This window comes from Salvelinus sp. IW2-2015, linkage group LG4q.1:29, assembly GCF_002910315.2.
Source record: "Salvelinus sp. IW2-2015 linkage group LG4q.1:29, ASM291031v2, whole genome shotgun sequence".
Classification (NCBI taxonomy): domain Eukaryota; kingdom Metazoa; phylum Chordata; class Actinopteri; order Salmoniformes; family Salmonidae; genus Salvelinus; species Salvelinus sp. IW2-2015.
In genome coordinates this window covers 16,910,539-16,912,158 of record NC_036842.1, presented here as the reverse complement: position 1 = coordinate 16,912,158, position 1,620 = coordinate 16,910,539, and the positions used below count along the sequence as shown (strand labels likewise).

The following is a 1,620-nucleotide window of genomic DNA, read 5'->3' as shown; positions in this document are numbered from 1 at the left end:
AACCCTACCTGCCATGTTCTCAAAGGTGAGTGTGGCTGGGGCATTGCTCCGTGAGTCACACTCCTGGTATCTCACCCAGGTTTTATCTAGATCTTCCATGAAGCCATTCTCATGGGAACTGCAGGGGTGGGGGGAGTGGGCAAAGAGGTAAGACAGTTAACAAAAAGCCAAGCCATACACTCCAGAAGAGAAATCCCAGAATGCTAGTAACACAGAAGACACAAACACAGACTGACTGATAGACTAACAGACAGACAAAGGGCAGGAATGGGGAGATACAGAGAGAGAAGAGAGCTGACACAGCGGTGTCGGATGGTCAAAAAAGGAAAATAAAAAGAGAGAAAAAAAAGAACAACATAAAAACAATGCTGCTTGGGCTGGGACAGACCTGAGAATGGCCAGGGACACATTCTGTTTCCAGGGGCTGTCCTTGCGCATGCCTATGCCAAAGCCCGAACGGAAAAACAGCTCTCCCGTGGTCACCAGGTCGCACTTCTGCGAGGCTTCAAACTCCAGCACCGCAGAGTCCCAGATGAAAGCATGCAGCTTGCTGTTGGGGGGAGGGAGGCAGGGGGGAGGAGGGGTTACGGTGCAACAGTACAGTGATTGTCACAACACACATTTACGGCTCCCCTTTGGCCACACAAAGCGTGTGAGTCAGCATTACCATCCATGTCTACCGCCGCTTGAAAAATGAAATCCAATGCCGGACGGACGACGGCGCGTCCCCCATTGGATTCCCCACCTCAAAGACGCTCGTCTTGGATAAAGCCTGAAAAAAGGTGCTCCTCAGCTCAACATTAGCTCAACTTTAGAACGCTATTGACACAGTGCATGCGGCCCTGCTCTGAGTCTGAGCCTGGTTCTGTCTTGGCTGGATGATGGGCCTGGACCAGAGGGAACGCTGCAGTAAGACCCTGTGTGTCTCGCTGATCCAGAGGTCCAGAACCCCCAGGTCTGACTGACTGGCCCTATCTCTTTCTCTCTGACCTGACTGACTATCTGACCAGTTCCGGCCGACACGCCCAGGCCAGGCCGGCCCGGCCAGGACTCACTTGTCGCGCACGGCCTGGATAGCCTCAGCGGCACTCTCGTAGTTGTGCTTCTCCATGTGGCGGTACATGGTGCTAAGCTCCACCTGCCGCCGGAAGTAGATGTCCACAGAGCTCTGCTTCACAGTGGCGTAGATGAACTTGTCTGATGGGTTCCTCAGCTGTTGAAGGATAGGAAGGGTTGGAGGGAACATTACATTCAGCATTCACATACATTTGACCAATTCTGGAACTCTGTAAAAATGAAAACTTTTGAAGCTACACAACCACTTACTTTACAGCATTTTCACCACCAATAATTTTCGCACCTCGCTAAACATGTACATTTTTGGTAGTATGTAACCTACTATCCACAAGTTATCGAGGTGGAGGTGTACTCAAAGATTCTCTGTATGTATTTAAAGCAGGACTACTTCTTGATGCCCACCCTCGGGTCGTTGATGCCGGTGATGCGCTCCTCAGGCCGGTCCAGCACCAGGAAGGCAGCCAGGTTGGCAGTATACGATGCCACTATGATCATGGCAAAGCCGGCCCACACCATGCCCAAGATTCTCGCTGAGAAGCTGCG

At 51.7% G+C, this 1,620-nt stretch overlaps 1 pseudogene; it reads right to left on the bottom strand.

Annotated features, from left to right (window-relative positions):
* The window catches only part of LOC111961563 (glutamate receptor ionotropic, NMDA 1-like), a 44,543-nt pseudogene that overhangs the window by 19,959 nt on the left and 22,964 nt on the right, over positions 1-1,620 (bottom strand).